The sequence below is a fragment of the Accipiter gentilis genome, chromosome 16, assembly GCF_929443795.1.
Source record: "Accipiter gentilis chromosome 16, bAccGen1.1, whole genome shotgun sequence".
Classification (NCBI taxonomy): domain Eukaryota; kingdom Metazoa; phylum Chordata; class Aves; order Accipitriformes; family Accipitridae; genus Astur; species Astur gentilis.
Window position 1 is genome coordinate 28,973,302 of NC_064895.1, and position 24,394 is coordinate 28,997,695.

The 24,394-nt window shown below is 43.9% G+C and overlaps 1 protein-coding gene across 9 annotated transcripts in view; it reads right to left on the reverse strand.

Moving 5' to 3' along the window:
* Positions 1-24,394, reverse strand: part of EXTL3 (exostosin like glycosyltransferase 3) — a 159,897-nt gene that overhangs the window by 126,738 nt on the left and 8,765 nt on the right. For 6 of the 9 annotated variants that reach the window (XR_007508360.1, XR_007508353.1, XR_007508359.1 and 3 more), the window contains exon 1: positions 8,505-8,607. The exons of 1 other annotated variant lie outside the window; for it this stretch is intronic. The gene's annotated coding sequence lies outside the window, so the exon portion shown is untranslated. Of the gene's footprint in view, positions 1-7,624; positions 7,798-8,504; positions 8,608-24,394 lie in introns of those variants that run through there. 2 more of the 9 variants (XR_007508355.1, XR_007508356.1) reach the window with 1 other exon arrangement.

Sequence of the window (24,394 nt, forward strand, 5' to 3'; positions counted from 1 at the left end):
TAACGCAGTTACCAAAACAGATCTCATCTGCAGTTAAACTTGGACCAGAATGAAGACATTCCTTCCCATATATGGGAAATAAGGGAGATTATTAATTTAACTTCTCATAACAGAAGAGCAGAAGTCATAGTAAGAAGGCCTCAGAATAAGAAGTCAGGCAATAAAAAGAACCACCAAAGTCTGAAAAGATTTGTACCAATACCACATGTCTTTCCAGTTGTCTCGCTACCAAGTAGCCTTCAAAACAAGGCATTTTCTTCTTTCAGTGCAACTCCAGTCCCCATTAATAAGAACTGCATGTGTCAGCACAAACCTCGGTTTCACCCAGCAGCATGCAGGAACTGAAAAATGAGCATCCTATTCTAGTGACCTTCATAGTCATACACAACAGCGAACTATTCTTGTCCATTCAGCGCATTCATTTATAACAAGTCCCCCTGCTTCATTAAATTACCCTCGTTGGTCATGAGCAGACTCTAGATTTGCAATAAAGATAAAAGAGCGCAGGAGCAGACCTCTGACACAGCATAGCAGCTCTGTCACCGTCCCACTACCTCTTCTACATCTGCCCAAGCCTTGCAATGTTCAGCCACTCCTGTTGCTGCCAGGGGAAGCAGCCAAGCACATACAGACATTGCCCTCCCCAAGTAGCACATGCCTATTCCTACCATCCCCTCCAGCAGCAAATGAGCAGCAAGCATAGCTTCTCACTGCTCTGCCTCTCTTGCTTTGCCTTTTCAGCAACAGAAACAGGCAGGCTCCTACCGGGCGTCTATCCCTCATAGCCTTGGGGCAGCAAAATTCAGAGTATGAGACCTGGGTAAAAATATCAAAATACACAGATACTCCCTGCCCCCTGACAAGTGAGTGGGTCTCTTCCTCGGGCACTGCCAGCGCTCACACCTCATGTCTTGGGGGAGCCAGGTTGGAATCAAGACAGGAATATCCTAACGCAGGATCATTAAGACAGTAAACAGTAAGAAAAGGGGAGAAGGGGCACCTAGCAACCTCCCTCCCAAATCCTACTACTAAGGGAACCAACCCCTCACCTCCCCGCCAAAAAACCCACAAGCAGTTTGCTGTTGGATTATCAACCTGAGTCACTTCACTGAGGCATCATATAAATGACAAGGACTGCAGAGCTGAGAGAAGGAAAGGAACCAAGGCCATCCCTTCCAGCAGCAAGCTTTGAAGTCAGTTCAACCATGAGTCCTGAATTCAAAGGTCAGTGTCAACAAGTACCGGGCAGTACTTCACAGAAGCACTGCAATACGCTCAGATACTATGGAAACGTTAACCTCCGTTTCCTAAAGATTTATAAAGCACAGAAGCAGGAGAAGGTGACAGAAGAGCTCAAGCATAATCCCTCCCTCCCCCAAAGGCTCCACGTAAACATACAAATAGTCCGTATACAGTGGGAGTTAACACAGCGCTCCCTCAATATGCACACAACAGCTTTTGGTAAACACGCTAAGAATAGGTACAGGGACAGCAAAGCGTCCAAGCAAGACAACCCTGCAAAGCAGCAGCATTAAGCTCACAAGAAACATTCGCAGTACTGCTTTTGCTTTAATCAGTTTTAAGAAGAGGAAATTCACTTTGGTTCTTTTTATAATACCTACTCTATGACATTTGTCAAACAGCTGCCACTTTCTGTCCCAGATATAGCTGCTTTCAGTGGTAACCAAAAGGATTGCCCTGTCTGCGCATGTATTATAGATCAGAAATGCATATTAAAACAGACTCAAGATCTGAGATTACATGTCACTCCCTCCAAGTCAATGGAATTATACAGAGACACAAGTCAGTGCAAAGCCTGGGTCGTACTTGTATAAACTACTCCGGAAGATGCTGTGGGCCTTGCTGCCCAAGAAACATCATCTGAAATGCAAGCTCAGTAAGATAGACATTCAACTGATGCAAAAACCTCTTCTTCCCCAACATCTCCTTTGACATGGAAGAAATAACTGTGTTGTTGGCCTTTCCAATCAAAATCCCCATTGTCCTAGCAGTGTAAAAGTCATTTTCAGAGAAAGAGCAGGTCTGATTCCTGAGGGTGGGGAGGGGAATTAGCTTCTGTACAAAAGCCTTGAGATACCTACCAGCTCCAGCTCAATTGTTACTCCTAACTAACTACACCCTTGAGACACCTGCAAAAGGCTTGGTGCTATTCATCACTGCCACAAAGTAAAAACAAAGTCAGAAGACCCTGGAGACAAATGCGAGAAACTACAAGATTTCTTTGAATCTTTTTATTATTACTTTCATTAAATCTTAGGTTTTGTTAAGAATTCTAAGATTAACATCAACAATAACACTTTGTAGATGTTACTCATTTACAGCTTTCCCGTGAAGAAAGGTAGCCTCAAAGCTGTTTTATAGGTAAGAGGCATAAGAAGTTTGCAGACTACGACAGAGCCCAACAGCAAATAACCAAAGAGCTTCTGGGTCCATCAAATCCTGCCTGCTCCACTAGAAAGGAACCCCATCAGAATCAACTCTATGTTCTGGTTTTAGTATGATTAACAAAATAACAACTGCCCAGAATGTTTTTTACAAGATCGTTACAAGGACAGCTCTTGCCTTTCTCCAGGTCCTTGCTTTTGTTTCCCGATGCACGGTTGAGAACTTGCAAGGAAAGGCTTAACAACAGCTAATTGTCAGACGCCACAGTAATTAGTGGCAACTTTCCAACACATCCATCTCTGGCTGGTTTTCCAATAGCTGGCTCCTCCTCAATCCCCACATTAAAATGAAGGTACACAAGGTAGGCGGCAGATTCATTTACAAGTACCAAGGTCCTCCCAGGAGAGATGCCTAAGGAAAGAGATATCTTACCTAAACAAGGCATGGGTTGGGGTTTTTTCTTCCCATTTGCTATGGGACTGCTATCTTTATTAATAAATCTCAGAATGATGTTAACCTATTCACTTACACATATTATTAAATGTACAATGCATTTCTGGGAGTCAATGGGCTCCTGTACTGCATGTTATCTCTGGCCAGCAAATTACCTCTAAATGAGGAAGACAGGATCATACTGTCCTGTCTTCTGCCCGCCTGCTGGTTACACATCACAGCTTTGATGTTACTACTCCACTTATATCAAAGGTTTCCGGCCTATTTTATTTGCAGACCTGTACAAGTTTCCCTGCAGACACAAACGCCTTCCAATAGCGAGTTCAGGACTGCTTTGCTTAGACTTTATAGACCCCTTAGAAAGAGGCTTACACCATTGCTCTATATATTTAGGCTCTGCTCTCAACTCCGAGGCTCCCCACTTGTTTGGCAGCATTTCTTGTCACAAGCTCCAACGCTTTCATGCCAACCTTTTCCAGGCGTCATCTGCATGTCAGCAGTACTCCACAGCATATACTCCACTCAACACCAACACAGTCCAGAACACATCACTTCCCACCAAGTGCCTACACAGAGCAGACCTGCAGTATAATTACTTCCTCATGCCCATAATAGAAACACTAAAACACGTCTACAAATTTCATCCTGATGCACCCCTGCATTACATATGATGCGGAGGCATTTAATCAAGGAAGGAAAAGATAAAGAAATCTTTCCCACATTCAGTGACGTGCTTAATTCCATCACATGCAAATCTGGACTCAGAATGTGGAGTACGTAAGAGATGGGGAAAAGAAAAGCTTACCTTCACATTTAAAATTGAGACGTGTTGATGGAACAACGTAATGGAGTGTGTTGATGGTTTTAATTGTACTGCCTTTATACAAGCAGAGAACCCAATTTCCAAATTAATTTGCCAAACTTTAATTCATTATCTATTTGACTGGAGTTAGAAAGTACTCAACCTGTCGAGAAGTGTTCCTTAAGAAAGACAACACATGCATAGAACAATTTATTTTCTGCTCCATGGCATTTTGGCTTTCAAATAAATATAATTCACTTCCAAATGAATTCATAGATGACCAATATATTGGCATAGATTTGAGATGACTACATAGCTCCAGAACCCTTTCATGTCACACGGAAGGACTAGCACAAAACAGTAAGAAAGCTCATCCTACAGAGTTAGATGTCAGAATATACACTTCAGCACAGCAACACTTGTACCAAAACACAACAGGATTGGAAACAAACCTCAGGCTACCTGTACTGCCACTATCCCTAAGAAAGTCAGGTAAGAAGACACCTACAAGTATTTTGGATCATAAATGAAAGCATTTTATGAAACAAGACAGATAAAAGGCTAACCAGCTGGAAACTGTACATTAAAAAGGAAATAGAAATGTTACTTGCACAGTGGGAAATGTTATTAGCATTTTGTATTAGAAGAAACTTGAGAGGGTTTCTTACATTTGTGGGTTAATCCCATGTTCTGATACTACTCTGAGGCAGACATTTGCATTAGAAATGTGACACACTTTCTTAATGCATACTTTCTTAATTCATGGGCAAGATGGAGGGCAGGGGACAGGCAGAGAAAACACACACACACACACACACACACACAACTCCAGGCAACTCCCAACCTTTTAAGAAACTGACTGTAAGGGCAGAAACTCTGAGATTCATTAAAACATGTGCCTTAAAAGAAAACAAAATCTTTACATCCACCAGTGACCACAGATTAGCTGTTGGTTTGAAGTTTTAGGATCCCCACCCACCCCATCCCCCGCCAAACATAAAAGATTAATTTTCTGGATTTATGAGTCTCGATTTTCTGTATTTCACTTGATTTTATCAATGAGGGACAGGTCACTTTGTAGTGGTGTTGGTTATGTCAACATAGCCCTGAGAAACTGATGTCCACTCACCACGAGTCAGCAGGGGCAGATGCCAGCAGAGGGAGCACAGCACACCTCCACACTTCTTATATGAAAGACTGGATATTGTAAACTTCCTCAGCAAATGCTAAATTAAAAAAAAATAAAGATACTGGAACTTGCTTTAAAATTGCAATAATCTTGTAAGGAATATACAGCATGTCAAGGCAGAAGATACAAAATGTCCTTTCAAACCATTTGTGACAGATTAGTCAGTCTTCTAAACTGCTCTTGCAGGTAACAAACATCAATTAACTAAGAGCAATGATTTCACAAAAATGGGATTTTAATTTGCACTTCAAAACTGGCCCTGCAACTGCTGCATAATAACATCAATTTACCTGGTCAGCTAGCACTCAAGGCTTCCTACACGCAGACAATCCAGGGATAGATTAGCTGTAAGCCATGGAGCTGTACACGTCTTTATCCTTCCTAACAAACACCAAAACCTCAGACTGGCTTTGCACCTCTTCTTGGGGAACATCCACCAACATCATTTGCATCTGACAAACAGCCATCTAAGATGCAGGAGCCAAACTCAACCACGACAATCCCGAGTAAACAGTACTTTCAAGTATTCTCCAAGAAGAAAACTACAGGCTCTTTGCTTTTGAGGATATGTCTAAATTGCAACCACAGATCTGCAAGCATACTCGCTTTAGCCCAGCAAGCGCCGCCTGTGTCAGCACAGGTTACACAAGACAACTGGAAGTCCCAGCTGTGGCCCTCAAATCCCATGTGAATGCTTCCCCTACTGCCTAGTCACATACTAGCAGAGATAGTTATCTGTACCAAAATGGCGCATATCTAAATATGCTTACAAGTATTGTTTGCTTCCTTGTAAAAAGGCAGGTGAAATCCCCATTTATTTTACCTGCTGGGTTGTTAAAACATAGAAATTCCAGTCTGGGTTAGGATTCGTTCGTTACAGTAACAGAAAAAATCCCACCCTGGGTTAAAACCCCAGAGTTAGGAACTGCTTCAAAATGGTCACAGTCTGTTCCTGCCCAAAAAGAGGTGTTTAGCACAGACCACAGGTAGAGAAGCGAGACAACAAGCACTGGGAAGACCTATCTGCTGATTAGGAGATGGGATCCAATGATCAGGAGGTCCCTTCCAGTTCTGTATTTTTGTGGGGTTTCCAAAGCAGAAAAATTGCCTCTGGACTAGGAACCAAGCAAGTCACTTTTGACTGCTGTGATCTTGGCTTCAAACAACTAGCATACATGGTTATCTGCATTTCCCACCCCAGTGAAATCATTGTTGTGGGCAGGGGGAGGAATGCCCTGGGAAAACAGGCAAGGTTACTGGGAGAGGTGATAGGAGTCAAACAGCAAGGAGAAAAATCAGGTAGCAGAGACTGAAAGGAAACAAGAATAAATACACACAGCCAGAAGGAGAGAGACAAACTCTAAAAATTAAGATGATGGTATCACAGCATTTCAGGACATAATAGTCATGGTAAGAAGACTCAAGATGGGCTCTGGCTCCACATATGCAAGCAAGCCCTAGGAATGCATCAACAACATTCAACTCCTTGGCTGAATAGTCCCAGAGATCCACGCTACAAATATGCAAGAGAAGACGATGATGATGATGATCTTCCTCTCCCCATCTTAACAGCACAGAAACAGCCCTCTGATTTTGCTGTGCATCATTGAGAAACGGTCTAAGTGAAGGCAATTCAACAATCATGTTTTTCTTGGTTTGTGTATTCGCTGCTTTTGCTCTGACTTGACAACTGCCAAAATCCATCTTCACATGCAAACAAACATGAGAGCTAACAGTCTCCACTTGAAAAATTAGAGAATTTCAGAAAACTATTTTGGACTTCCCTTCTGCAACAAGACAGCAAGAAGTTCAAGAACTGTCTGTACCACAGCTGAGCTGCCAGAAGAATTTGGCTGTACCGTGCTCAAATAAAGACAGTCAACTACCCCAGCTCCTGAATCTCTTAACACTGAGCTGAACTGATGCAAACTCCAGTTTCTGGAATGAAAAACTGAAAAGAAGAGGCATCCCAAAGCCGTGAGTGAACACAGATAAAGCTGCTTGTAACAACTGGACTCTCTGATGGTACATGAAGTTAAGGGATTCCTCAGGGGGAGAACACTTCTCTTTCCCCATCACCACATAACCAGACTGTGGTTCATTTCTGATGCTACTTCTGCATAAGAAACTAGCTTAAGATTACTCATTACTTGATAAAACCCGACAATGTACAAAACACACCCCGTGTTCCAAGAACCTTACTATCTTAAATATAATAGATTTCTCCATGAAAACAGAAATATCTGTAAGATAATCATAATCACCTGCACATGACACTCATTTCAAGAAACAAAGTTCTTTAGTCTTCTTCATACAGATGTTAGACTCACAGCACAGAAACCCAGACATTTTAAAGCCAAGCTATCATATCGGGATATCAACACACACAATTTATCAGGCACGTGCAAAAGCAACAAGAGACCAGAAACTAGTCAACGAGACTCTCAATGTTTGAATTTTAACACACACAGCAACAGAACACTGTACCTAGGATGCCTCCCAGCACCTACATGAATCCTTAATACCATTTTAACCATTTCCAACTCCTCCAGGCTCCAAATTGTTTCGTTTTGGACCAGAATAATGGGGTGTTAAGCAGCCAGTAGCAATGTATTAGCCTCACACAGGTAAAATTTTTGACTGAGGAAAGACCCCTATGGTTTTGAACAAGAAGAGACCTCATGTGGGGAAAACAGCTGGGGGAAAAAAAAAACCACAAAAAACATGAACCTCAACTTCAGCAAACAATTCACAGGAGCGCAACACGAGCGTACCAGAAACGCTGAGAAGCCCAGAGACAACAGCCTTGTCGTTTCTGTCCTCACCACCTCGCAAGGCAAAACCCCAGCAAGAGCAACAGGGAGCAGGCACCGATCCGGTGGAACTCGCCACCACAGGCAGCGGCGAGCGCGAAGGCTTTGTCAAGTTTCCAAGATGCGGGACAACCCTGCGAGACAGCAACAAGCGCGTCGGGGTCAGCGCTGTCGGTGACCGTCGAAGCTGGACCGGGCGCTAGGCCTCAAGCCCCCACGCCGAAACCTTCCTCCGAGTGGCTGGAACGGGACCGCACCGGCCATGGGGGACGCGACGTCCCCCTCACGAAGCCCAGGAGATGTCGCAGGCAGCCAGGGGAGACGGGACGAGGGGGTCTGGGGGCCGCCTGCGCCCCGGCCCCTCACAGAGTTAGTTGAAAGAGGCGGGAAGGAGGGCAGGGGGGAAGGCTGGAGCCTGTCAGCAGCGCCTGGGAGCCAGGTGCCGTTGCAACCCTCCCGCCATGAGAGACCCCAGCCTTGTAGGGAACCCCCTCCCCCGCAGCGTCCCTCACCCTGTGAGACCCACACACACACGCAATGTCCCTCACCCAGTGAGGGCCCCCCCTCCCAGTGTCCCCAGCCCTTAAGGACCCCCCCACGGTGTCCCCAGCCCTGAGGGTCCTTACCACCCCCCCCGCCCCCCCCCGGACTGTCCCTCAGGGACGCCCCAGCCGGGCCCGCCGCCGCCTCAGGGGTCTTGCTCCGGACTGAACCACTCCCGCCAACTCACCCGGCCCCACGGGCTCCCCCCGGGGGGGGTGGTAGGGGGGTGTGCTACCGCCGCCAGTCGCTCTTGCCCCCCACACCCCCCTACCCGAGTCCGTGGTACGGTCCGCCCTACCTCTCGGCGCCCTCACTTCACCCTCCTGGCGGAGCCGCGCTCCCGGCGCCCGCTGCGCCGCCCTCCGCGAGTGGCTGGGGGGGGAGCCATAGCCGCTGCCTTGTCTTCCCCCCTCCGTCCGCCCTCCCCTGCTCCCCCCCCCCCCCGGTCCGGACACAGTTGGTTTGTTCCGAGAAGCCGGCCGGTCTTCTCCCCTAAACCGCTGGATCTCTCACGTCTTCGGCCATTTCCGACCGAGCCGGCGGAAGTTGCCGAAGTGGTGGCGGAACTTAACGGCCTTATCCGAAGGGTGGGCGGAGATAGCCGAACCGGCGGCGGAGCTAGCCGAAGGGCTGAAGGGGCGGGGAACAGAAACGCGGAGGCGGAGACTCTTGGCTCCGGAACCTGCCGAGAGTAGCCGAAGCTCCCCAGCTCTGCTCCGTCTCCAGCGCGGAGAGAAAAGACCCCAACCGGCACGGGCTCGCACAGTTACCACCCGCCCTCTCCCGGTTCTGCGGAGGAAGTAAGGCGGCAAATCGACGGCGAGCTCTGTCCCTTTAAATGGTGGAGGAGGCGGAGCAGCTCCTCTCCCCCCTCCCAGGAGCCCGCCCACCTGCCGCTGCGCATGCGCATTGCGCGGAGGAGCTTTTCCCGCCTAAAGGCAGGCGCGTGCTCCGGTCCCCCTCTTCCCTCCTCCCTGAGGAGCCGCCGTCCTCTCAGTGCCCGGCGCTGCCTCGTAGGGGCTGCCGCGTCCCAGCAGCCCTGTCCTTCCCCGGCTGTTCCCCCAGCACCCCTGCGAGGCTGGGGGTGCACCCACAGAGCTCAGTCACGCCTCAGCCGTGTGGGTCAAACCGCCAAGGTGACCGCAAGGTTGCCGCTGATCCCCCAGCCAGGCGTCCAAGTGACTCGCTGGCAAAAGAGGTTATGAAAACAACTATATTGTGGGAGGCTGATCTAAAGCCATAAAGACACGGACTGCAGAGCCTGCTTACAGGTACTGAAATACCACTACAGATTGGAATTTGTTACAAAATTGCATCAAGATCCAGCCTGGTGGGTTTGCATTAACAGCACAAATCATCACACGTTCTGGACAAAGTGCTTTTAAATACTAGCGTGGTGTTAAATGGCATTAGTGGGTAAATGTTGTTAAGTCACAGCAGCTATGTAAAATATAGGGCGACAAGTACTGAACATACCATGCAACAGATGGCGATTGAAGCGACAGGAAAAAAAAAAGCAATGGGGAAATAAAGGGGAGAGAAAAAAAAGGCGAGTGACGGTGCCAGCATCTTCTCACAACAAAGCCAAATCAAACAGATTCAGTACTCTGCTTCCTTGCTTTATGCACTTCAACTGTAATTTTGTATTTTAGGGGCCCCATGAAAGGCATTCATATCTACAGGAATCAAATCTCACCCCAGAGCACAGAAACTGACAACTTTGGGGGGATTAGAGAATTTTCACAGGAAGAAATGGGGTTTCATCTCTGTAGGAGTGGAGAAGGTGGCAACTGCAGTGTGTAGCCACAAAGCTCCAGGAATCTCAGCTTTAATAAAACATGAGCACTTCAAAACTGTGAGAAACCACTTTTCCGCCACTCTGCACTTTTTAACAGTCATTTACACATGTGTAAAGAATGCAAGGAGAAACTAACTTTTTTACTGAGATGAAAAAATAGCAGCGGTTAAGGCAGGGGGCACAGGGACTACCCTTTGATAAACAATACAAAATCCAATCTCACAAGCAGAGAATGTGCTATACTGAAGGGCAGGAATAGGTACTGCAGGTTCGAAAGCTCCAAGAAACAATACTTTATATTTTTCAGGAAAAGTTAGACTATGATTACATTGCACAGTATAAAGACAAAATTAACGTCCAAATTATTGAACACACCCACGTTCTCCTAGCACACACATCTGTTCCCACTCTGCCACAGCTTGAGGTTTTGCTGTTCCACCCTGCTCTACCTGGAGCTCTGCATGAGAAAATGGGGAGACAATAAATTCCCTTCAGGACCTTGCTGAGGAAGAAACACAAATGGAGAATGTGTACATCAGGACACAACTCAAGAGAACAATTCTCCCAAATCCCAAAATAAAACAAGCTGTCAGGATCAGCAGCCAGTCTGGCAAGTCTTTCTTTTACAATGCGCTATCAAGGCTATTACACATTATATTGACGAAGATATCTTCAGATTTAATCCCCTTCTCTGTGTACTACCCTTCTTGTTCTAATGTAATAGGAGATCAGTATTAAAGAGGAGTTTTCAGTTTCCACCAAGCCAGAAATGCACTGCTCAACTGCAATATCCCAACAGAACAATTACGGTGTTCAAATATCCTCATTGTCCACCCTTTCTGCTATCTGGGCTTCTGTTTTCTCTTACAGACTATCCAAGAACACACGTAAAATTTTCATGTCAGAAGTGGATCCTAGTGGGCGGAGCCTATAACATATGATGATTAATAGTTTAAACAAGAAAATATGTTGCACAGAAAGTGGCCTGACTCCTTTCCTAGCAAGGAGAAGCCTTATACTCCTACCAGCTTCTCAGCCTGGTTTCCCAAAGGAACAAGCCTTAATGCAGAGCATTGACTGACTGCACAGTGCCAGTCCTGTTGTTAAAGACTTTGAAAGTCCTTGGTGACTTGTAGTTGAATCTGACAGAGGGGCAGAGGTCTAAAAATTACTAGATCCTGCTATATGAAAGCACGCGGGTGCAATGCAAAGACACCCAAAATGCAGTTGCAGTTCAGATCTTGTCCCTTCAGTTTGACCTTCTCATCAACCAAGCAGCCAGCTTGTGCGTGGCTCCCAGCCAGATATCCAAGTGGTGTATTTCCAACAAGCAGCCTCAACAGTGATGGGAGGTTTGGGATTCAGGGGGTGCCGGGGGCTGCCAGGGAAGTAGCAGTAAGGAGGGATCTGGGGATTTACAGTAAGGACAAGACAAGAAAGAGGGAGGTTTGGGGGTGGTGAGAAAGGGAAATGGGGTGAGGGCCTGTGATTGGCACACACCCTAGGAGACAGAAGAAATGGCGGCAGTCAGAGGCTATAGGAAAAAGACAAAATCTAAGAAAAACTGGCTTCATGAGTCCCACTGCTCACAGAACAACTTATTTGACACCTATGTATGATTTCATGCTGGGAACCTCCTTTATATTACCTTTTAAGTAACTCTACAGTTGGCAGCTGCAACTGAACACAGTGAATGCCATCACACCTTTGTGTCCTCGTTTTCTCTACTTGAAATGGTCCCCACTTTGCCTCTTTTCCTAACCCACACCAAATTCCCTCTTCCTCATCCCACTTAACTCGTAAGCATCCATTTCTCACATCCAACATACTGGTGTCTCCAATCTGCTATAAATTACATCGAGTCATTTCAAGCAGGTATGAAGGAGTTTCAGAGCCAGCTAATGCTCGTTTCCATGGCACGCTTCCATGGCCTGAAATAAACCTCAGAAAAACATCCATCACTCCTCAAGGGAACAACAATCTAAGGGGAGGACCCTGAACTTTCATCTTTTCCCTGCTGCAGTCCTTCTGGTAAATCTTTTTTAACCTCTTTCTCCTTCCTTCCACAGGAGACAGTACCAAGGCTGGACCATCTGCACATTTTACAAGTTTCATGGAATGTTTTTAGACCACAATCCTAACCTCAGACACTGCTATCAGATTTCATAGGATTCAGTCACTTTTTAGCCCCAGGGTGCTATAGGTGCTAAATAGATAATATACATCTCTAAGCTACTACGGAACAACTACACAGGAAAGCTCAATTTTTAATCCTGCTGAGACTCTGACTGCTTTCAGCCATCAGGTATCCCATGGCATGCTTCACAAGAGGAAATGTTAATCTGGAATGCTGGCCAAATTCCAATTTAGGTAATTACATTCTGACAATTTACATTCTCCCTGCAGTTTTAAATGGATATGGATTTTTTTTTTTTCTCCTTACTTTATGTCATAAAAGCGGTGGTCTGCTCCTGCTGTTAGAGCAGCTGCCAGGCTTTGCAGCGTAAGTAGCTGCATTTCAGTGGTAGGTGAAGGCATCTCGGTATGGTTAAATAAAGCACTTTGAAGACCCCATGGGCACAAGAAGTATTGTAACTATACACCCTACTGCTGGCCATAAAGCATAGCAAGGACTAGAGCGCGAAGTGAAACACTCAGTGGCAGTATCTATGTTGGAATGGAACGGACACACCGACATACAGACTTTTCCCTCCCAAATGCTGATCCTAATTTGGACCCAGTGCAGCCCCAGCTGGGATCCAAAGAGCAAATACAATGAACTGTCAGCATCCTGCACAGGGGAACCAGATCCTGACAGCAGGAGAAAGGAAGTTTATAAAAGCAGTGAAAGCTTTTGGCAAGATACTGGGATGTTGGAGGACAGTGCCTGGTAGTAAAATGGGGTGAGGAAAAAAATGCCCGTTCCCTTGTTAATGGAGGAACAGTTAGTGTTTCTTATTTTACCTAGCTATTTGAAAGAAAAATCATGAGGCAAGAAACAGGGTGGAAGGTTGTGTTTAAGGTGGAATATTATGGATCACACTTGGAGTATGTTGCGTTGCACTGCCAGACATTTGATTAAGAATAAGCATTCTGGATAAATTAATTAAATGACTGTATTATGCTTTGTTTATAAAACCATACGTAACCACACTATGTTATTTTCTTCACAAGAACCACAATGCCTAAAAGGGTAATTTTCATAGTTCAGCAACAAAGAAGTAAGTTAAGAGAGATTAGGACAGTGGTTACAAATAAACCGTGAGAGACCAGATGGCTTGAAGGATGGGTAGAGAGACATTTAGCTTTCCCTCCTCCCCCAATATCTCCCAGATCATTAGCAACCGAAGCCTGTTACTAGCACTGGGTGAATATTTTTCACAAGCAGTTTGTTGACCAGAATGTGGGTTTCCCCATCCTCAAAACTACCAGCAAACCAATTTCAGTATGACAAGTCACTCCAGGCTTTGGTGGAACTAGACACAGTGTGAGTGGGTGAAGGTAGAGCAGGTTTTCTTCCCTTTGTGTCTATAAAAGCTCCCGGTAATTCTATAATTCTGTGAATCTAGCCCTCACTTCCTTTGCATTTTTATAGTTACCTAAAAAATTAAACGCTTTGAGTCATGCAGAGTCATTTTGTGTGTGTATATCAAGCCTAACCAGGTACATTAACAGCAAGCTGTTACCACCAGCGATGGTGGTAGCCCAAGAACAGAGAGATGTTGCACACAAGCCACTATATGAGTGGCTTCCTGGCAAAGGAGCTACATAACCAACCGAGCTACTTTCTCAATCCTACAGAGTGTATTTGCTCTCCCATCCTCACCTGGACCCTTGCAGGATGTACAATAGAGAGAGTAAACGTGTCTGTACCTGCTATTTTTGCTTCTCTTTTTAGCTAGACTTAGCTCTGCCATTCTAAGAAAAAAAAAAAAAAAAAAAAGATGAGTCACCCAGCATCAAAAAAATTATCTAAACATTTCTATATAAAATGTATCTACAGAAATAATAAAAACCCTCCCATTAAGAGACTTCCATATTGCAATACTCCTGGAAATTTCAGTGACTATTAAGAAAGACGCCATCCAAAGCAGGAAGCAGCAACCCAGCCTGGTGACAGCCAAGCAAAACTCCAAGTGGATCTTGGCGATGACTGAGTAATGGCACAAAATACCAGCGCTGCCTCTTTGCTTAAGGCTCCTTCCCCTTCCAAGCCCTGCTACACTAAGGAATCAGTTGCATTTCTGTAAAATTCCCTTGAATTCCTTGAATATTACAACTAACCATGCATCCCCTTCATCTCAAAGCAGATGCTTTGAGGTTTTCCAGAGATACCCAAGAAAGAAGACACATCCAAATACCTAGACTACCCCCCAAACTCCACCCTGGAACAGATGGCGAGGATATAAATACAGAAGCATCTGGTAACCACTGGTATGAAAAAAGCTGGCAAGCAACAGCTTATTCTGTTCCATGAAATATTCCATAATTTGAACTATATTTAAACAGGAGTTAAAAAGAAACAATCGTTTCATTTGTATATAACATAATCCCCAAACACCTATATATTGTAACTGCAGCATAGCTTGGGCATTACACTATTGTCTACCAAAAGCACTTTTTTTAATTAAGCATTCAGCACTGTCTAAACTTAAAGTGACTGCAAAACAAGCAGTTCAGTAAAGTACGAAAGCATCATTTTAAGCGTGTGCTTTGTTGCACCAGGCTACCAGACTCGAGGCTGCGAGTTTCCCGCACTTCAGCTCACCCTTGAGTCAACGCAATTTGAGGGGCCTTGACAACCTGCCAGATTGCTGAGAGTGCTCAAAAAGACAGAAGACTCAGGGAACGCAGACTCCACTCACAGAGACCTATGTGCTTAAGCCAGCTGTTTCATTTGTCGCCGGGTTCAGTTACCACAATGTAAGCTGGGGATAATTCTTCCTACAATGTAAACTGGGGACAATTCTTCCTACATGACTGTCAGAAAAAGAACCTGTTAGAAATTATAGTCATCATATAGTAAAGAAGGCTGATAAACATGTACACAGGCGGTTAAGAAAAAACCCCCACCCTCAAAGTCCCAAACCAAAGTCAGACCTGAGCACACACACTACCCACAGTTAACCCCAAATCCACTTCCAAAACTCTATTTAAATAATCTTTTGGGACACTGCTCCATGGTGCTTTCTGTGAACTGAGTGAATCATCTGTGTTTGCTAGAAATCCAAAGCGATAGCATGCATAAAACGATCATTCTGGATTAAAGTCACTTTGGGAAAAGACTGTAAAAGGCTGTCTGCTGGGATTGTGTTAGAGGTCCGCTGGAGACCCCACCGTTGGATTTGGATGTGTGCAGAGAGCTTTTAAAAATGACAAGAGAGAGAAAGAAATACTCCTAGGAATTGGCTGATAAGGGAGTCTTAAATTCCAGAATAGAACGAAGAACAAATACTAACAGCAGGGCCCTGTATGTCCGGGATGTAATAGGCAACCGACTTCTTTACAAAATAGGCACTGAGCAAACGAGAGGTGATTCTGCTGTAGACTTTCAGCAAATAGTGAGGATGTTGTAATAAAAAGCTGCTTGTGATCACTCAATTCAAGCCTATTTTCCACAAAATGGTTCAGTTTAAGCAAAATAAAAGCAGGTCTGCAAGGTTTTCAATTTCAAAAAGAAATGTCGAGGTAATTAAGGGAACTAGTTTGTGAAGCTGACAGGCTGAATGGCTGAAAGGCTCCAATGAGAAGGTCTTGAAACCAAAGAAGAAAAACCATCTGCCATTTGCATATTGAATAGAGGAGGCAAATAAGAAGCACACATAGGGAAGCAATGGGAACATGCTGGAGATTGGAGATAGCCATGGTCAAGCCCCCAGACTGAATACAGGTGCCATCTTTCCATTGAGTAACGCACAGAGCGTAGAACACAGGGGCGAAGGCAGGCTAGACTATGAGAAAGCCTGCCTGCAATTTCCCCAGCCAGGGGAAAGTCAACTGCACTGCTCAGTGTGCTCTGTTCCAGGCTGCCGAAAGGTCAAGTCTGCTAGCAAGGACTTCTAACAGGTCTACACAATCCCTCAACTCAAATTCAGAAATCTTCCTAATAGAAGCTTAGAAGTCCTGGAACGAACCTCCTCGTCCCACAGCCCATGTTTGAAAGTGCTGGTGTGCGTGTCTGATGTCCTCATGTAACCACACGGCATCCCACCAATACCACCCTACCTCAACCTGCAGCTCTCCCAAATGGCCAAGACCTCTACGCAGACTATCTCTGCTTAAGGAAGGAGGGCTGGAGATGGCAGTGCTCGGGGAAGCCACAGCTATCAACTGCAGACAAGACTTGAGAACAGAGTCTGAATCAAAACATAAAAGGCATGGAAATACAGAGTGTGAAGTGCACCGTGAGATCACAATTACATTGTGCTAAAATAACTTGGCACCCATCTTAGATAAAATAACCAGTTGCTTTTGACAAAAAGGCAGTCAGTCTTATTTATTGGGATTTTAGCAAAGCGACAAGAAAACTGGGGACTATTAGTAAAGGGGGAAAATGGGGATCGATAAAGAGAACAGTGAAATCAATAATAAACCCTAGCATGCATTAAGTGCTGCAGGTTTTTTAAATCCATCATTACAAAATTAAATAATAATAAATAATTGTGATCATTTTGAGCACAGTCTATGTCAAGGCCTAACTTTACTATAATGTACCAAAATGATTTAAATTAAAAAAAAAAAAAACAACAACATATCTAAGCAGTACAGGCCTGCTGCCAAAATCAGCCACTAAAATAGGGAAACGGTTGCCAGCTGCTGCTTTTTCCCAGTGCAGAAGGGATACTTCCTTCTTTCCGCAGTTCACTCAATTCAGTTACTAGTGCATTAGAAACAGAGGAACCAACTCCAAGCTGAATCATGAAAACATTTCTTAAAATGAAAACCACCTATGTTTTTTCTCATACCTGCAGGATTCTTAAGTGTATTTGCAAAAGCACAGGACCGGAAATCCTGAGTCTGATCCCTTAATACTGAAGTCAACCACATTGCGTAATCCCATTAATACATTTATCAGGCTCCATCTTCATAGTAATCAGGTTTTTAGCCCCTGTTACACAATTCCCATTAGAAGGCTATTCAAGAACCTCCCTTGGTTTGATGCCATTCTGCTCATTTCCAGCCTAAACTTATTCAGAGCCATTTGTTCTTGTGCCAGAATTGTCATTTAACTTAAATAACTCTTCTCCCTCTCTGGTATTTATGCCAGTGTATTTATAGAAAAGGAATATAATTTTTTCTCTGCCTTTTTTTGTCACTGGCTTACCGTCCAGGCTCCTTTAATCGTTTTGTGAACCAGCTTCTCTGTTCTCCAGATCATTTCTAGCAGACACCCTCCCCTGCACCTTTTACAGTTGAAATCAATCTTTCCCCTACATGGACAAGGAACGCATAGTGCATTTTAAACAATGCCTCACTAAAACCTGTTGCAGTGGCATTCACATTTCCTTGTCGCTAGTGGAAATAACTCGGTTGACAAATGTGATCCCGGTACGTATCTTTGTCATTAGGACATCAGAATTATCCTATGATAGATTAATACATTCCAATTCCAATATAGGAAAGCCAGCTTTCTACCAGCGCTTGCATTACAAGAGCTTGCATTTGCTTACAGGCAAATAGTCCTAACGTCATTCATTCTTCTGATGGGATGTCCCATTTTTCCTCTTTTGATGACATCTCCAAATCCCACTAATTTCTGCTACATCATTAGTCAATACATTGATTAACACTGGTCTTGAGACCAGTCCTTGAGGAATGCTATTGCTAACTTGCCTGCCAATCCTTTTTCAACCATCCTACCTTTTCTCCTGTGACTACACAACTTATTGATGCAAAACAGAGAGCAAAATACTTCAATTCTGATTGATGTAAACTGTCTTGCTTTACATTTAGTGTCTGTCTTTTTTTTTTTTTAACAAAAGGCTGACTGTTGCTGGTGGAGAACAACAAAGGCATATTTCTCCATAAATCGGGCCTTTGGCTAAACTGGAAAGCTGTCCTATTTTTACAGTTGGGCATTTGTAAAAATTAATAAGCTATGCAAGTCAACACATTTTATGTTCAAAATGGTAAACAAAGTTTCTTAATTACTAGTCTGACTTTTTAATTGTACTTAGGATTTATGTCACAAATTTAAAAAACAATTAAAATGCAGGAAAATGGCATGTAAAACTTGTAGTTAAATAAAATTAAGCTAAATGTGCTGAATACATAGTTTAAATTAAAACAAACTGTTTTATTGTACAAAGGAATTCTGCAGCCTATAAATAGAACCGATTTCTATCTATTCAGCATGTCTTCAGGTTTTCAGAACTTGAAACAAAATTAATTTCTATTCTCATGCAAAGGAAGAGCTGATGCTCAAGTAAGATCAGTGTGGCAAAAACTACTTAATTAAACATTTTCTTTTAACCAAGATCACTTCTGCAGTTCAGCTGCCCATGCAGCCGTGCCTGTGTTGTTAGCAACGCCTTTTGTTAGGAGCATGAAGGAAGAGCAACATCACCAAGCAAAGGTGAGAAGGGGGAGCAAGACTGCTTCTGCTAATTGTAGTCCTGCGTAAAATGTTTGTGAAAGTATATTCATGGCTCTAGTTTTTGGGCAGACTGAGCTGATGAAGGCTGCACTCATTGCAGTCCTGTGCACTTCGATGGGCAGGGGCAGTTGCATTTGCAGTGTCTATGTTGGCACTTGTGATGGCAAGATTGCAGAGCAAGACAGCTCAAGGAGCTAATCAAAAACTAAGTCTGCCAAAGAAAGTGATTTCTATTCTGTTTTTTCCTAAATGTGAACTGATGCATTCTGTGATGGGTGATGGGTGTGCAAACGCTGGCTTTAATTTGGTTATTACTCATAGATCTCCTTAACAGCAGATTGACTTTGACAACAACCAAGTCAGGAAGACTGTGGTTCTCAGCAGAGATGGATGCAAGCTGCTTGGCACTAGTGGAAAAGGGGACCGTGCACTCACACAACCCCAAGCACACACACTGTCCTCCTCCCATCCCTTCTCTCCCTCCCTATAAATTCATGCCTACACTCAGAAACTCTGCAGAAACACGCAGGCTGACACCACCACATCAGTTTGAAACGTCATCAGATTCAGAACCAGGCAATGAAGCTTTTTATGGTACAAGTGCAGAAAAGCAGAGGTCAGTGAGAGGGGCAAACCAGAGAATAACATGGCAATCACTCCAGTTGGTGTGGGGAGGGATTTGATCTAGTGCAATGCATATGGATCAGAAATTGTTGTCCCAGGAATCGTTACCTCAATCTAAGCCTTAGAAAGTTGCTTCAGCTTCCTTATCAGTAGAGGAACTAATGACATTCTCCAAGTCTTCTTCATTCACCAGTCCTGAAGTTCTTCGAGATCATCCAACAGATGGCAATACTTGTGTTTAATCAACACTAGTATTGGCTCCCAAGAGAGCAAGAACAAACAATAATTTGCCCTTCCAATTACAGCAATGTTCCACTAAAATCACTATGTATGTCGAGTTTTAAATTTAATAAAATTTAAAGATGAAGAAAAATCCTCCCTTTCTCCCACCAGTGACAGAACAATACTACCCTTTGCCTTTTTTTTTTTTTTTTAATTAAAAAATAGGTTGAACTTTAGGACTGTCATTGCACTTGAAGCAGTAGAAGAAGCTGAATAAAGTGCATCATAAAAAGATGCCACTGGGATCAGTTAAAGCTAACAAAATTGAAAACATTTAGAAGGAACTAAGCCAAAAACACAGAACCAGATTTAAACTTGGCGTATGCTATGGCACAAGGCCAGTGGAAGGAGAACTTGCTAGAGGAGTAACGAGAGGGAGGGCTCCCTGCTGCAGCCCACAGATCAGGTATGATGGGCCAGATAATCAAGTGTCATCAGCTGGTGCAGCTGGGATGAGATCAATGAAGCAATGCCTATTTCAACTTGCTGAGGCTCCGTCCTGGCATATCTAAACTCAGCTGTAAAAAATTCTCATCATATTAAGCCATGCCATTAATAAACATTGAGCTGTTATACACCACTTGCCATCTTCAAAGAGCTTTAAAACCAATGACTAATCCTCACAACCACCTCCGTAGGTGCAGGAACTGATTATAAAGATGGGAACAAAGGCGAAATGGTGAAGTTGTTGGCCACAGCTCCTAAAAAGCAATTTTTAAAACCAGCTGAGCACAAGGCAGAAATTCAGGGCTGGCAGTCACATAGTCCCTTCATTAGGCAGAATTTCCCTTGTATTTCTTTGACAGCAGGAAACATCTACAACCTAAAATATTTGCCCCTAAACCTGAAACCTTACACATAAAGTTACTTCTCAAATGGGTGTAAGCCTGATTTTGTATCTTCTCTGCACAGGCAGGGATCAGCAGAGCAGCAGAGGAAGTAAAATGGGTGAAGTGATGGTAGGATGGGGATCAACAGGCAGTTTTGGCCACTAACTTGCATTCCAGCTGATGTGGTTTAACCAAGGAAAGAAACAAAGCAGGTAAGCCTCCTCACTTAGAAGGTCAGTAAATCACAATTCCTAGATTCTCTTCTCCATCTCAGTTTTTCCTCCAGAAAATAAAATTACCTTAACATTTACAAGAAGGCTATGAAACAAATTCAGGTTTATAACAAATTCTTGGAGGAAAGATGATACGGATGTACAGAGCATCTGTGTTCAGCAAAGATCTCCAAAGGAGACTAGAACTGAAAAAATATTTTAACAAAATACCAGAAACAAGAATAAGTCGCTAAGGGGAGAATAAACCTAACACACTTGTGTTTCTAAGCACCTCAGTAATGTTACCAATAAACCCAGATGCATCCTTTCCACAAATGCAGCAACGACAATTGACTCAAATGGATGATACTTCTGTAATGCGCCTATTTGACTCTCAAGCTGAAGCAGATAAAAATTCAAAGATTGGACTTCCTTGGTATTTGTATGTTAATATACACAGCTTTAGGGAAATTGTTGCAACTCAGCCTACAATTCATTCTGTGCAGTCAGTGACATTCAAGTACCTACCAGCAATTTTCATACCACTTGCACTATATCTTACAGGCTGTCATCAATCTGATGCATTATCTTTTTCGAAAAAAAAGTCTGTCATGAGTGCCAGGCAGGCTTCCCCTTGGTTCAGATAGGCAGGAGTGGAGCTGACTCATCCTCTTTTTTTCCCTTTCATCCCGATTTGTATTGTCTCGTTTTCAATTTAGTTTTCCCATGTTACAAAACGAGAAAGGGTCTCGCTGCATATATGTACAATGTGTGTGTGTGTGTGCGCGCGCAAGGCACAGCAAGAGAAAGAATGTGTTTTTAATCTCTAGCTATTCCTCTTGCTAACAGTTCCTTTTGCTTCATCTCCTTGGAGGTATTTTACTATCAAAATCAAATGAATTCTCCTTTTCTCTTGCTTTTGTTGAAAGAAAACAATAGGACTTGTGAGAAACCCAGCTAGGAGAAAACGTTCATGATCTGGAGTCCTTGGGCCTGCTGAAGTCTTCTGCTGTATTTCTACAGAAAGCAGGCAAGCAGCTATACCTCCCCCTGAGCTGAAGGTTTCCCCGGCACCAGCCAGTTTCTACTAGGGCCAGCTTTGCCCAAACTGAGAAGACATTTTACCGCAAATAGAAACCACCATCCATGGGCCTGGGGTCTACCAGGGCAACAAAGGGGCCACACTCTGGCTTCAGTTGATAGATCTCATGACCGAAACAGTTGGAAGATCTCTCCCTCATGGGGACTGTCTAGTATCCACTCACGCAAGCTGGAGCTGCACCTCTCCCTGAGGCTCAGTAAGTACCTGGGCTATCCCTTGTGCCTGACTGCCTGTTTTTCATGAGCTTATGCAACCTTAATTACCCTTGCAGACCTGTATCTCTTTGTCAGGCTTGACTGAAACAGGTTGACAGGTTCAGAAGTTATTGGGGTGGCGCAAACATACATACATAAAGGGTGATAAGAAACCTGGATGAGACTGAGTCTCATTTTGTAAGAAAACAACACGGATGTTGATGGTAAGGGCAAAACAAGGGAGTGTCATCATGGTTCCAAGCAGAGATCCCAAGCAGTGAGCTATCAACAGTGAAGCAACCTAAAGATTTAGGTGTAGCCACCCAGAAAAATCAGTATTTGGATGTACTCAGGAATAGGCAAATGTCTAAAATGCCACATTCAGAAAGAAACCTCTAGCCCAGGTTTTTTCTTCAGGACTAAGGGCTGCATCAGCCAGCACTAGAATGACACTGTCAAGGTCTCAGGGCAGCTGATGCCAGACAGGACCACTCATAGCAGAATCAGAGGTCGCACGAAGCTCCCAAACTGCTTCACCAATGAGTCTGGGGTTGGACCACAGAAACACGGGAAGAAGAGAGCTGAGATGGACCTGAAAAAGCCTATCCCCTTACTCCAGGTTGCACGATGTTTTACTTCAGTCATTTTTTTGCAGATGTCCACCCAAGGTTCTCCAGGATCTCTTCAAACTATGGTTAAGTTAGGCTCAGGTCAGTCACAAACCATGTAGAGGAAAAGCTCTAACTCATTAATCCCTTTAATTCTTTAAACCCTCTCTTTTCACCACCATTGTGATTATGTTTTCCTTTTAACAAGGCTTAGAAAAGTGATGAGAGATATACCACTTGAAGGCTTGCTTTGGCATCAAGATGCAGGAAGCCCTGCAGTCATGAGATTGCTGTGCAGTTTTCATAGTCACAAGGTTGACCTGGACAGCAAGGAAAGAGCACAGAAACCAGCATTCCTACTTCAAGCTCATGCCAAGACGCAAGGATTTGAGAGATTTACATAAATTCAGCAGCAAACACAGCCTATAGTCAGGTAACAACCTACTTTGCACTCAAAAATTATAATTAATGTTATGCATTCCACATTAACAGTCACAGGGTGAGAACTTGTATTTGCGCATGCGATGGTTGCTTGTAAAAAAGCTACCAAACAGTGTCCCTACCTTCCTCTCCCACAATTGGCACGGCTCAATGCAGGGTGCAAGTCTTCCCATGCACAAAGCATGCAGATACAGCACGAAAAACCAGGGCTACTAACAGCAGTGCTTCTCCAGTCCAGGCTCTCCTCCTGATGGGCCTTCAAGGCAACATGAAACACACAATAGAGCAACAAGAAAAAAAGTCCTCAGGTGGCCAAAGATTCATTACAACAGGCAGAATCATTCCCTTTATCCCCCTCTGCAGCCCCCACTTAATTGAGTAGCCTGGTAAACTGATGAATTACAGTTAAATGATCTCGCTGTGATGCATCTTGCTGATGAATGAAGAATACCCTGCCAGAGTCTCCTGATTTCAGGTGATGGATTTGAGCCAGGCTACGACACAATTCCTTGTGACTGACAAGCTCAGCTATTTTCACTCTTAATCTTGATATTATTTGATTGAATAAATCCAAGGTCATATTTTCCTAGGTGGATACTGTTGTTCAAAATACCACCAGCCCTGCAATTACTTTTAACTGCATCAAAAAAAAGGTGAAGAATATTCATGGAAGAGCTGGTAAGATCACAGCTTTGTTGTTGGGAAATACCTACACCCAAAACACACCTTTGCTGGAGCATGAACGAGCAACTGTGAAGTTACATTTGTCATCTCATGGCCCAAAGCTCTTATCATCCCACCCTCAAACCTCAGGGACACGGACCCCTGGGTACTAACATTTCCCATGTTCGGTCACAGTCAAGAAGAATTTTTCTTTATTGCGTTAGAAGTTTGATAGGACACAGCTTGGCTGAATAGGAGTGATTTGAAGATGTGGGAAGCAGGGAAAGAATCACTACTCATTTACATTGTTTTCTTACAGCACATAGAAGCACTTTATAATAGGGGGGCACCTTAAAACCCCCACACTTGAGCCTTAGTGAACACTTGTGGGATGCAACCTGATTTTTCCTCCCTATTTTCTTCTCCTTCGAAAAGCACAAATGGGAGCAAAAACTTCTCCAACTTGGCTGCACAGAACTTTCACACAGATCTCTGCACAGCATCAGCTGTATTGAAAGATGTTGTGTCATGCATGAAATATTCCAGTACTTTATTGTGCAAGCTCCTAATTATTAATGTCTAGGCTCCATATTTCTGCAGCAAGATTTATAATGTAGCTTACGGTGGTGGATTTGAACTAGTTTTCCCTCCAATCTACAGATGGGGAACCACAGAAATGTTTTTTTTCCCCTCAACTTCTGTAGTCTCTGGTGCAGAAAAACCCCGAGGAACAAACAAGCCCCTCAAAAGAGGAATCTGGGTGAAAATTGTCCTTCTATGCCTCCACCACTACCACAGTGGCATAACTGTCTTTTAAACAACTCTACACTGTCCCTTG